Genomic DNA, 12032 nt, shown 5'->3' on the forward strand with positions numbered 1-12032 from the left:
AGCAGCCCTTCCCGCGCATGCGTTATGCGCCATCACCAGCAAGCCCGGGCGGGAGCAGGAATTGCGCGTGCGCGGATTCTCCACCCTCCTGAGAGCCGTGGTCGGCGGTTCCATCGCAGACCTGGAGGCCGTGGGTGTGGTGCGTGCCGGTGCTGTCGTTGGCAACCTGGCGCAGCCCACACAGGGACTCCTGAAGGTCCTTGAGGCCGGGAGGTCCGGGGATCGGGAGGTCGGTGGACCCTGCAGGCCAGTGGGGAGGGGCGAGAGACTGGGGGCCGGGAGGGCTAGACGGCGGGGGCGGGGCAAGGGGCGGGGCGGGGCTGGGAGCGCTGAGCGCTGGACGGCTCGGGGCGGGCCGGTGGGGAGGAGGCGAGGGACCGGTAGGGGCGGGAGGGCTGGACGGTGGGGACGGGGCACGGGGGCGTCCGTATACTGGATCGGCGCTGGGTGCTCTCGCCCCCCTGGAGCTGGGGACGGGGCGGGAGCCGCGCGTGAGAGCCTGGGTTTCTAGTCGGGGGGCGCCCTCGAGCTCCGCGCCTGCGGCCTCCTAGGTGCCCCCAACCCTGGAGCCCCGGGGAGGGGGCACCGGGGCTGGAGCCTGGCCTTCCAAGGAGCCCTGGAGGGACTGCGCTACTGAGGCGCGGGGCTCGGTGGGGTGATCCGGAGACCCGCGGGGATCCGGAGCTGCCGCCCCTGCGCTGCCAGCCTCCCACCCCGCCCCTTCTGCGAGGCGTTATTAAAGGTCTGCTTTCGGGAGCCAGGTGCCTGCCCGCCGCCACCACACACCGCAGCCTCCAGGCAGCTCCTGCTGCTCCCCAGGGAACCAGCACGGGCCGACAGAGCTGGCCTGGGGTGCGGCGCTGTCAGGCCCGGCCTTCTGAGGGGACGCCATGCTGACTAGTGCAGGCAGCCCCCAAAACAGTATAACTGGACGAATTTATTGAAGGATGCCAGTTACCAAAAAAGAAAATACTAATGCCCATTATCTGTTAAATTTGAGATTAATTTGTTATCATGTGTCCTCACACAGAAAATTCCAGGCCCAGAGAGCCAAGCTGGTAAATCGTATTTAGAGAAGAAATAATAGGAATCCAGCCACTCAGACAATGGACGAGGAGGGGCCGCTTCCCTGCTTGATGTATGAGGCCAGCATTGCCTTGATAGCAGAGTTGGACACCACCGATCACAGAACATGATGTGATCTTGTTCTTTCATGAACCAAGACACAGAGAGCATTTTTAAAAATTAGCAAATGGAATCTATATCTGCCTATTGTTTACAAAAAAAAGTCAAACTTTGTAAAATATTTGAAGAGATTTATTTTGAGCCAAATATGACCTCAGCCTCAGGAGGTCCTGAGAACTTGGGCCAAGGCGGTTGTTGTACTGCTTGGTTTTAGACATTTCAGGGAGACAAGATATCAGTCAGTACATGTGCGGTGTGCATTGGATTGATCCAGCATGTCAGGACAACTCTAAGCGGAAAGGCCTCCAGGTCATAGGTGGATTCAAAGGTGTTTCTGATTGGCGATTGGTTGAAAGAATTAAGTTACTATCTGAAGGCCTGGAATCAATAGAAAGGAGTGTCTGGGTTAAGGTAAGGGCTGTGGAGACCAAGGTCCTTATTATATGGATGAAATCTCAGAGGCGTCTGCCCTTAGAGGCAATACATGGCAAATGTTTCCTATTCAGACCTTCACAAGGCACTTGATTCTCAGCCAGTCTCCTCAGGATCAGAAAAGGAGCTGGAAAGGGAAGGAGAGTCTACAGAATATGAATTTCCCCACAAGACACAGCTTTGTGGGCTATTTCAAAATTTGTCAAAGTGGTATATTTTGGGGTAAAATACATTGATGCTTTGAGGGCCTGCTGTCACGTGATGCTATACCAGCGTCAGATTGGAACTTGGTGTCTTGCTGGTATAGAGTCTGCTCTGTCAGTCTAATAGTCTGTTCTAATGTCAGTCTGGTCAGCTGCACCTGAACTCCAAAGGGAGGTGGGTATAATGAGTCATGTCCAATCCCCATCCCTTCATGGCCTGAACTCATTTTTCAGCTTTCTTTGGAATCCCCCTGGTGGAGAGAAGGGGTCCATTCAGTGGGTTGAGAAAGCTTAGAATTTTATTTTTGGTTTACGCTATGTGAAGCAAAAATTAAAATATTTAACCCTGATAGGGTTATTTTAAAGCTGCAGGAATCAAGGCAGGTTGCTTTGGGTAAGAGGATAGACAGGCAGGTCATGTAGCAGGAGGAGCTGCGGACAGAACCCCTCAGTTACTGGGTTAAGGAAGAATTTGACTTTATTTGGCTGGGAGCTTCGGCAGACTTGTGTCTCAAGAACTGAGCTTCCTGTAAGAGTTCCTGGCTCTTTTTAAGGGCTTACAACCCTAAGGGGTCCACGTGAAAGGGTCGTGATAGATAGAGAGCACATGTGGCTAGAGTGGGGGGGTTAATCTTTTAACCCACAGCACTGCAGCCCTGAGGTCATCAGTGGCACTGGCTGGTCTTGCCACTGACTTCATTCCTGTTGTTTTTCAACTTTTCCTTCTTCAGAGACAGGAGACAGTAAAAGAAATCGCCTCGCTCCTCAGTCAGAGCGGAGTCCTGAGCACCCAGAAATGCCAGGTGATGGACAAACGCTTGGGAAAAAAAGACCTCAGTCAGACACAGAAGCATGAGCTTTAAAAGAAAAAATAAGATATTGAACTTCACCAACAAATAAGCATTTCTGGTCTTTGAAAGACACTTAAAATGAAAAGGCAAGCCATCGACGAGGAAAATATTCAGAATAATGGATTTGATAGAGGGCTATATCTAGAACATATAAAGATCTTTTGAAATCCAGGAATCTGATATGAAGATGGTAGCCAGCCTGACGCATAAAGGAACCTGAATGGCCGACGGACAAGAAGGGAACCCGAGTGGCCGATGGGGACAGGAAGGGAAGTGAACGTGAACATCTCAGTGGGGATACCACTGAGAATCCAGTTATCACCACTGGAATAGTCTAACTAAAAACATGGAGACCAAGTATTGGTGGGTGAACGGAGTGGCTGGAACCCTCATACACAGTCGATGGGAGCTACACCCTTTGGAAATCATTTCACAGTTTGTGCTCCACCCTGGCCAAACCCACAGCTGGAGTCTTTCCAAAAGCCGTGACAGGGGAGTTTCCACCAGGGAGTGCCTCAGACCATCCTGAGATGGGGCTGGTTGGGATTCCAGGGAAAGAGGCGATCGTTGCCAGGATGATCTGTCCAGAGCACTTACTAGGGGATCTGGCATGAGGGCTGCAGTGTATCCTCAGGACAGATGGGACAGATAGCATATCTTTGGGACAGACAGCAAGACGGGGGTTCCACCCAGGTCTGTCTGCAGCGAGGGGGTGGGTGTGGAGTTGATATGAGAGTTTAAGGAATTTGGACCAGGGCTGCTTTGTTTCAGGGTTTTGGGCAATGACCTAAACGCCTTTATCAGTGCCTGGAAATGTTCACAGCCCAGCTGGAGTTCAGGCCTGCAGGGCAGACTTGCAACTGGCAGAGCTGCAGAGTGGTCAGGGCACAGAAAGAAAGCTGGAAGCTGGAGACACACCTGCCGTATGACCCAGCCGTCACCTTTACCTGGGAGAAATGGCACCACCTGGCTGAACATACCTGCCTACACACCCGTGAGTCCTCCTGGACAGGTGATGTGACCTCTTGTAGCCTTGGAGGACCCTGACACTCCCATGGACAGGCCAAGGGGTTTGCCTGGGCCCTGTGGGTACAGAGCCCCTTGAGTTGGGTTTCCCTATGCAACCCTCACCCCCCGGGGACCCACAGCACTGCAGCCCCCCCCATCCCAGGGACCTACAGCACTGCAGCAGCCCCCCCCCCCCCCACCGGGGACCCACTGCACTGCAGCCCTCCCCCGACCGGGGACCCACAGCACTGCAACCCCCTCACCCCACTGGGAACCCACAGCACTGCAACCCCCCCACCCCACTGGGAACCCACAGCACTGCAGTCCCCCCCACCCCCGAGGGGCCCACAGCACTGCAACCCCCCCCCGCCCCGGAGACACACAGCACTGCAGCCCTCACCCCTCCACCCGGAGACACACAGCACTGCAGCCCTCACCCCTCCACCCAGAGACACACGGCACTGCAGCCCCCCCGCCCCAGAGACACACAGCACTGCAGCCCCCCCACCCCGGGGACGCACAGCACTGCAGCCACGCCCAGGCCACTGCCTCTGAAGACAGGGCTGCTGCTATTTCTGTGAACAGACACTCCTTCCAGATGTCGGTGGTTAATGGCTGGGAAGTGACCGCCCAAGCAGAAGCTGACCCTCTTTACGAAGGGGGCCACAGAGCACCCCGAAACAAATCCACAGAACAGCCAAGGCCACATCGGAACTGAGTGGGCCACGCCTTTGCCTCTGCGCTGCTCAGGGCCAGGCCTCCCTGACCCTGCTGGCTCTATTGGGAGGACTCAGGGTGGAGCTCTGCTGGGCTCAGTGGCCTTCACAGCCGGGGTCCTACGGGCAGTTTTGTGCTCACAACCTGGAGGCCACGGTCCACACCCCAGCTCCAGCAGGCCCAAGTCATTTATCCATGGCAAAGGCCTGGCCTTGCTTCAGGCCCCGGGGACTCTCCCCCTGCCCGCTGTTTCTTCCCGAGTAACAGAGGCAGGAGAGCCGGTGAGCCACATGCCGGGCGCCACAGCAGGGGGCACTGAAGCCTGGCGCCCCTCCGCCTCTCCGTGGTCTCTGAGCTTTCTTCTCCCTGCCTGGGCAGCCTCCATCAGGTTGGGGAGTCTTTTCTTGACCCCTGGATTAAATTCCTAATCAGGAAAGACCCGGAGGAGGTCTTATGAGTCTTTCCTCAAGAGAAGAAGGTCTGTCCCTGAGTATCAGGAAGTGGCCCCGTCCCCTGCACGGCACAGTCTCTTCCGTGACCAGCAGCTCACAGCGGAGGAGCTGGCGGCCCCCACAGGCCACTGCCCTGAGGCCGCCACGAGAGGGCAGGAGAGCCCTTCCCGGGAGCTCTGTGCTGGGAGAGCAGGAGAAACGCAGCTCCGCCAAGCACAGCATGGACATGTCCAGCAGGGAATGAAGAGAGGGGCCCCAGCACAAGAGAGAAGTGCACACTGGTCGGCCCCTGTCGGAGTCTCTCGTGTCCCCAGCGACCCCTGAGAGCAGGCCCTGGGCCTCTGTAGCCCCTCCCGGAGCCACTCCTCAGCTGCTGACCTGCTCCCAGCGCCTCCGCGCCCCGCCCAGCTCCCTGCAGAACCTCACCTGAGGGGAAGGAGGCCCTGTTTGGGCTCAGACACAGCAGGTGCGGCTTGTGGTCCTGGGGCCACACCTGTTAGAGCCCATCCTTCCACCCCTGCTGGGCCCTGAGTATCGTCCGTCTCCGCAGAACTCAGCGGGGTCGGCTCTGGCCACTCCAGGCCCCCAGCCCCCTGAGTGAGCCCTGGGCCCGAGGTAGATTTGGGTCATAGGCCCGCCGGCCAGAACGCCCACAGCAGGTGGATGTGTGGGGACTGGATGTGGATCCTCTCCTAAGAGACGTGCAGATGGGGAGAGGCCGGGCAGGTCTCAGCTGGAGCATCTACCCGTCACCACCTCGTAGCCTCCTGGCCCGATGGGGGTGGCCCTGGGAGCAGGATCAGCAGTGAAGAGCAGAGAAAGGTAGTTGGAGATGTCACCATTGCGCCCCAAGACCAGCCTGCCATGGAGACGAGGGAGCTGTCCCTTGGCAGAGAGGGGCTGGCTAGTGGGAGGGACAGAGAGTGGACTGACCGAGGACTGCTGAGAGCAAACGCCAGGGACCCCGTGCAGGACTGCTTCTCTGTTTGCACAGTGAGTTACCAGGTTCATGTGTTTGGAGTTTCTGGACTCGTGGCAGAGTTCCACCCCTGCACATCGAAATTCCTCAGTAATCAGATCCTGTCTTTTGAGCCTGGAAGTGCATAGGGAGGGGACAACTTTGTAAGTCAGTGGCAGGGCAGGGAGTTCCAGTTCTCCAGGGCCAGAGGCTGTACTCAGAAGGATTTCTTAGCAGAAGCTTTGGGGCCCCCAGTCAACACTTCCCCACAGACAGCCTGGCCAGCTCTGTGGACGGAGGAGGAGCCCGAGGGTCCCAGACCACCAAGTGACCAAGACATGAAGGCACCCAGGATTTCCTGGGGGTGCGCTGATCCCAAGGAAGGCACGTGTGGTCACATGGGGGAACCAGCGCCCCAGGGGGCCTGCAGTACAGCAGGGCCTGCCCTCCTGGGTGAGACTGGTCGGCGTCTGTGGGGATTTGGGGGACCACAGTGAGGACTCTGTGCTCCCGGGGGCCACACCAGCCCACCTGCCCTAAAACAGAACCCGAGCCTTCTGCCTAGGGGAGCACCTGGGCACCTGCCTCCTGTCCTGCCCTGGACACATCCCAGCGGCTGCACATGGGGGAGGCACTGTGGAGACACTAGACCTGGGGGTGACAATGCCTGCTCAGAACTTCCCCCTACACCGGGGCTTCTCCAGCCTGAGCTCTCCTGGGGAAGGCAGGGCCTGTCCTTCCTCAGCACCGTGGGAGGGAGGCAAGGTCTGCGGTTGAAGCACCCCCAATACGGGACTCCAGGAGAGAAAGTACCACATCTCAGGGAATGAAAACAGAGACTGGGCAGATGCACTCGGTGGCTCAGAAATCATTAGAAAATGTTCTGAGCCCCTGATTTTGGCTCTAAGAGGGACTGACCGGCTCGTGACCGCTCCCCCGTCTGTGCCTCGAGAGGGGAGTGTTCTGCACTGGCGGCAGCTTTCCCTCCAGGAGGAGCTTCACAAACATCCGCTCTCTGCAGGGTCGCCTCTCTGTGGCCTGGGGCCGCTGTCGGAGGCAGGCTTTCCAGCTGCCGTCATCTGGGAAACGTGGGGGGCGAGCGGGGGTCACGGACGGGGCTCACTGGGGACTGTGAGAATCTGTCCCGCAGGACTCTCTGAGATGGAGACGCTGGCAGAGGTGAAAAGTGCGTCATGTGCTTCGCTGAACCCGGCTGCTTATTTATGTTTGGAGGGCTGGTTTCAAGGACTCCTCTTCTCCCTCTCCAGTGATGGCGTCAGCGGAAACCAGCGGAAACGCAGACGGGACAGGGCTGCTGGGGTTTCCTCCCTGGAATGAAGCACAACCAGAGGATTTGCTGATTCACGAGCAGGCCCTGGCCACCGAGTTCAGGGTAACAAATCCATACGGGGCCGTAGCTCCCTGAGCCTCAGCATAAACATCGTAAACCTCCTGGCCCTGGCAGCGTCTGTTTCATCCCCTCCAGAGCAAGTGCAAGTGCAAGACTTGGAGATTCTAAGAGAAGATCCAGAGATCTTGAAAACGACCTTCATTCGTTCATTCATTTGATAAATTGCGGGGGGACCTCCGTGTCCTGTGTTTAGTGAGGCCTGGGATGCAGATGTGAAGGGCGCTGCTCTCAGGAGCAGACGGAGGTGTAGACGAATCACTACACACCCACCTCGGGCCCACAGAAGAGTATGCGGGGAGCTGTGGATGTGGGGAGGAGACCCCTCCGCATGACGCTGACAGTGTCGGCAGAGTGACCAGCTTCTGCAGGAGTGGAACCTGCGGGTTCTTCTGTGACTTGTGTAACTGAATCTTCTGCCCGGTAGTTAGTCTTTTCCTTTTGGGACACTTTGGTAGTTTGGAAATGGTTTCTTTCATCCGTTGCCTGCCTTTTAGCTTTGTCGATGGGGTCCTATTGTAAATTTGGGTACATGTTGAATGTGAACAATAGTTATGAGGTGAGTGCCATGAGTTCCTGTGTGCCTGTCACCCAGCCCGGCCACGAGAGGTGCTGGAGGGACTGTCCACATCCCCCCTTCTTAGGACGCCTGAGTCTCGGGTGTGACTTCCAGGGTATTTCTTATGGCAAGACGGTTAAAACAAACTTCGGTGTCTCTTCTGTCTTTCTATGGCTCTGGCTTCTGATGTTCTAATGGCATTCTCATCGGCCAGGGCTGAGAACAAAATGACATAGACTGCGGGGCTTAAACAGCAGAAACTTATTCCCACGGTTCTGGAGATAGCGAGTCTTGGATCACCGTGTCGCGTGGTCAGGTTCCTGGTAAGGGTCGGATTCCTGGCTAACGGAATCACCTTCCCACGGCTCCCTTTCCTGACACCGTGTCCCTGGGGGTGAGGCTTCAACACGGGAATTTGGGGGACGCATCAGCGCTGACTCCATCTCAAATGGTTAGTTCTTTGATCCCCTGGAATGTTGTTTGGGGTTGTGTGAAAGACGGGTCTCACATTTTCTTTTTCAAATGCATAGCCAGTTGTCACATCATTTATTGAAAAAGGAATCTTTTCTCCACCGACTGACATGAAATGCTACCATCGTCGTAAACAACGTTCCGGTAAATACTTCGTGCTGTCTCTGGTGTGTCCGTCCTGACTCACGGGGCTGACCTCTGTGTCTGCATCAACTATGACAACTTTACAGCGGGCTGCCTCCCCGAGGCCGTTCAGAAGCATTCCTCAGCGGGTCCTACACGTTTCCTCTCCCACGTCAAGTTTAGAAGCAGTGTCAAGACCCACAGCAGTCCTGCGGGAGTTTTAAGGGATGCGCAGCATTTATGGGGACGGTTGGGAAAACTGACATTCATGTGACTTAGATTCCTACTACTTGGAAATGGATTCCAGCTCTCAACGAATTTAGAGCTTTGGCAGATTTTTAAAGATTTCTTTGATGTCCGACGTGCTCATTTCTTGGTTTGTTCTTGAGTATTTTCTGAATTTTTATGAAATCCACCAAGTTTTTGTTATAATGAATGGGACACTTTCCCATAAAATGTTGTAATTCTGTCTTGCTGTTCTAATAAACACTGTTGATCGATGTATATTGATGTTACACTTGTGATTGTAATAGTTTGTCCGTTCCTTATTTTGAACTTTTTGGGTAAACAGTCATATAATTATGCAAGTAATTATAGTTGTGTCTCTGCCTTTCTAATATTTATACTTTGTATATATTATCACGTTGGCCAAGACTCAAGTATAAAATCAAGTGTCTTTCTCTTGTTTCTGACTAATGGGAATGATTCTAATGCGGGGGTTTCCAAATTGGTAGCCGGGGGCCAAATCCAGCCTGTGGTCTCTTCTTGTAGGTGGTTTCATTGGAACACAGTTACGCCCATTCTTCTACATATTGTCTGATGGCTACGTTCAGGCCACAGCAGTAGCATTAAATAGTCCAGACAGAGGCAATATGGCCCGAAAAACCTAGAATATTCACGATCTGAGCCTTTACAGAAGTGTGCTGATATCTGTTCTCATGTATTAAATACAACGTTTGTTACAGGTTAAGGAAGTTTCTGGCTGTTTTTAGCGTTCTGAATATCTTGTGGTTGTGCGTGCTTTAAAATTAGGACTAAATATTAAATTGACCCAATGCTTATTAGGGGCCTATCTTTTGAGATGCCCCAAAGTTCCCCTTTTTTAGTCTCTTCATGTAGTGAGTTGTACTAACAGATTCTCTAATGTTGAACCATCTTTGCTTTCCAGAGATTTTACTTGCTCCTGATGGATTGGATTCTGTTAATACTTTTATTTTTGGGTGATTACATCCCTATTATAAATAATATGTCAGCATCACTGTGTGTAGATGTGTGTGTGTTATTCTTGCCATGAGTTTCTCAGGTTTTTGGTTAACTATTGATGTGCTTTGGCTCTGTGTCCCCACCCAGATCTCATGTTGAATTGTAATCCTCAGTGTTGGAGGTGAGGCCTGGTGGAAGGTGGATGGATCATGGGCGTGAATTTCTCATGAATGGTTTAGTACCTTCCACTTGGTACTGTTCTCGCAATAGTGAGTTCTCGTGAGATCTGGTCGTTTAAACGTGTGTGGCACCTCCCTGACCCTCCTGCTTTTGCTCTGGCCATGTAAGATGCACCAGCTCCCCCTTCACCTTCCGCCATGATTGAAGGTTTCCTGAGGCCGCCCCAAAGCTGAGCAGAAGCCGGCATCATGCTTCCCGAACAGCCTGCAGAACCGTGAGCCAATTAAACCTCTTTCCTTAAAAATCACCCAGTCTCAGGTATTTCTCCATAGCAATGTGAGAATGGACTCACACAACTATATATTATAGAATAAATTGTGATACTTTTGTCTTTTTCTGTGCCTGGAAATAATAGTAATTCTTAGTAACAATTCACCTGTATCAAGTTATTCCTGTGCAGCAAACACACTTCTATATACTTTACATGAGTCAAGTCTTTAACCTGGAATCAACCCTGTGAACTAGGTATTGCTTTCATGTCCATCTGACAGATGAAGAGGCTGAGAGTTTAAGTAATCTGCCTAAGGTCACCAGCCATGGGGGTGAAGATGGGATTTGAACTGAGCGGTTGGCCTTCAGAGGACAGGTTCCTAAACGGTCGTTCTGTCTCTCCGTTGCAGAGGTCAGTCCCGTATATTCCCGTATAAAACTGCCTGAGCTTGGTACTTTTTTAAAGGATATCATTTGACTACTTTTTTTTTTTCTTTTCTGTTTCCTGCCCATGTCCCATAGGGCTAATCAGATTTTCTATTTCTGCTTGAGTCAATGTTATACTTTATATTTTCCTTTTTGTTGTTGTTTTTATATTTTATTTTATTTTTTGAGACAGAGTCTCACTCTGTTGCCCAGGCTGGAGTGACCTCTGCTCATTACAACCTCTGCCTCTCAGGCTCAAGCGATTCTTCTGCCTCAGCCTCCCGAGTAGCTGAGATTACAGGTGTGTGCCACCTCGCCCAGCTAATTTTTGTATTTTTAGTAGAGATGGGGTTTCACCATGTTGGCCAGGCTGGTCTTGAACTCTTGACCTCAAGTGATCCACCCGCCTTGACCCCCCGAAGTGCAGAGATTACAGGCATGAGTCACCGCACCCAGCCATACTTTATATTTTCTAAGAAAATCATCTGTTTAACCTGGCTTTTAAAATGTATCAGTATAAGCCAGAACATGGTAGTTTTATAATTGAAAAAACCTGCCCCTTTTGTTCTCTGTTCCTCTGTCCCTGTGACCCGGGGACTCTGTGTGTCCCAGGTGTCTGCCTGTGTCTTCCCCGAGGTCTTCTGAGACTGGGGAGCAGGGGCTAGTCCACGAACACACCTCATGTTACCGTTCCCTGTGGGAACCCTCAGCTCTGTGGCCGTCTCAGATTAACACCCACTCCTCCTGCAGAATTTGAAAGGAGAGTTGCTATCACCAAATCCCTTCGGGTCTCAGCATTTACCAAAGTCACCTTGATTCCAGAGATGGCTCTTAACTCTTTCTATAAACCAGTACCGAATGTGTCTGACGGCACAGAGGAAAACACTGCCAACACAAAGTTCCTGAACATTTTAAAGAGATGACACAGATGTTTTTTAAAGTAATCTAAATCACTGGAAATGCCCCTTTCTCCCTATTTTGTCAATGGAAGGAAATGTGTTGCGAAAGGTTCTTATTGTAAGAGAAACACAACAGAGTTAAAGCTACTAATGCCAATGCAAAACTGGGGAACGGCTGGGTGTGGCTCATGCCTGTAAGCCAAGCACTTTGGGAGGCGAAGGCAGGAGGATTGCTCAAGCGCAGGAGTTCGAGACCAACCTGGGCGGGATGGCAAGACCTCATCTCTACAAAAAAACATTTTTTTTTTTTTTTTTAATTAGCCAGGGGTGGTGGCAGACAACTATGGTCCCAGCTACTCAGGAGGCTGAAGTGGGAGGTTGACTTGAGCCCAGGAGGTGAGGGCTGCACTTTTGATTTTGTTTGTTTGTTTGTTTGAGATAATGTCCAGCCTGGATGACAGAGCAAGGTCCTATCTCAAAAAAAAAAAAAAAAAAAAAAAAAAATGGAAGATCCAGAAAAGTAGGGGACATCAACAATCAACACACTGTAAAACTATAATCGCAAACACAGTGATGTGTGTGTGCAGCTCACGGGGGCTGAGTGTGTGTGACGCTGCACAGGCTCACAGGCCCCGGCACGTTTCGGCATCTGTCATCCGCAGATAAGGTGCTGCTGCCGGAGCCGCG

At 52.7% G+C, this 12032-nt stretch overlaps 1 long non-coding RNA gene and 1 pseudogene across 1 annotated transcript; one reads left to right on the plus strand and one right to left on the minus strand.

The window, feature by feature from the left end:
• Window positions 1-24: 24 nt before the first annotated feature.
• Window positions 25-9634, plus strand: LOC140710116 (uncharacterized). The gene is made up of 2 exons (XR_012091021.1): window positions 25-229; window positions 7075-9634. It is a non-coding gene; the product is annotated as an uncharacterized lncRNA (long non-coding RNA).
• On the minus strand, window positions 5578-6919 carry LOC140710206 (putative uncharacterized protein encoded by LINC00205; annotated as a pseudogene).
• Window positions 9635-12032: the final 2398 nt, after the last annotated feature.

The sequence above is a fragment of the Chlorocebus sabaeus genome, chromosome 2, assembly GCF_047675955.1.
Source record: "Chlorocebus sabaeus isolate Y175 chromosome 2, mChlSab1.0.hap1, whole genome shotgun sequence".
NCBI classification, from domain to species: Eukaryota; Metazoa; Chordata; class Mammalia; order Primates; family Cercopithecidae; genus Chlorocebus; species Chlorocebus sabaeus.